Genomic DNA, 1,254 nt, shown 5'->3' on the forward strand with positions numbered 1-1,254 from the left:
AGGATTAAAGATTAGAATTTAAGATTTAAGATTTTTTTTTGTGACTATTTAGTATTTAAGATGTAAAATTTGAATTTTAAGATTTAAAATAAAAAATAATAATTTCAAAAAATTACTAGAAAAAACATGATTCTTGTTGGGATAAGAATGAAATGAATGCCCATTTATCAATTGGGCGGCTAATCTTTTCCATACAAAGAAATCTCTTTTCAAGACAAATTAAAAGTTATCGTTTACACACAGTAATAACGATAAGGGATAAGTATTGTTTTGGTCCCTAACGTTTTTTCACAAAGGCCCGGTATAGATTATGAAGAAACGTATTCCCATGTAGTGGATGCGACAACATTGCATTATTTGGTCAGTTTATCTGCATATCATAAACTGCATATGCATTTAATGGATATGGTAACAGCCTACTTATACGGCTCATTAGATCGGAATATCTATATGAAAGTCCCTGAAAGACTAAAGATATCTAAACCATCCAATGAATATTCGCAAGGGTTTTACTCAGACAAATTGCAAAGATCTTTATATGGTCTAAAGCAATCTGGACGAATATGGTATAATCGTCTTACTGAGTATCTGGCCAAAAATGGATTCAAAAATGATGATATCTATCCATGTGTTTTCATAAGGAAATTTACATCTAGGTTCATTATAATTGCTGTGTACGTTGATGATTTAAATATCATTGGAACTCCTGAAGAGATTCCAACAATTATAAAAACTCTAAAAGAAGAGTTTGAGATGAAAGATCTTGGAAAGACTAAATTTTGTCTCGGCCTGCAGATCGAGCATATAAAAAATTGGATCTTTATTCATCAAACAATATACACAAAGAGGATCTTGAAAAGATTTTATATGGATAAGTCACATCCCTTGAGTACCCCAATGATCGTAAGATCTTTGTATGTGGAAAATGATCAATTCCATCCTAAAAAAGAAAATGAAGATATCCTTGGTCCTGAAGTACCATATTTTAGTGCCATTGGAGCATTAATGTATCTTGCTAATAATACATGACCTGATATATCATTTGCTGTGAATTTACTAGCAAGATATAGTTCCTCTCCAACCAGAAGACATTGGAGTGGAATCAAACAAATTTTTCGATATCTTCATGGAACGGTTGATATGGAATTGTTCTATCCCTATGTATCCAAGTCACAACTAGTTGGCTATGCAGATGCTGGATATTTGTCTGATCCACATAAAGGGAGATCTCAAATAGGATACCTGTTCACATAT

This window comes from Arachis ipaensis, chromosome B08, assembly GCF_000816755.2.
Source record: "Arachis ipaensis cultivar K30076 chromosome B08, Araip1.1, whole genome shotgun sequence".
Classification (NCBI taxonomy): Eukaryota; Viridiplantae; Streptophyta; class Magnoliopsida; order Fabales; family Fabaceae; genus Arachis; species Arachis ipaensis.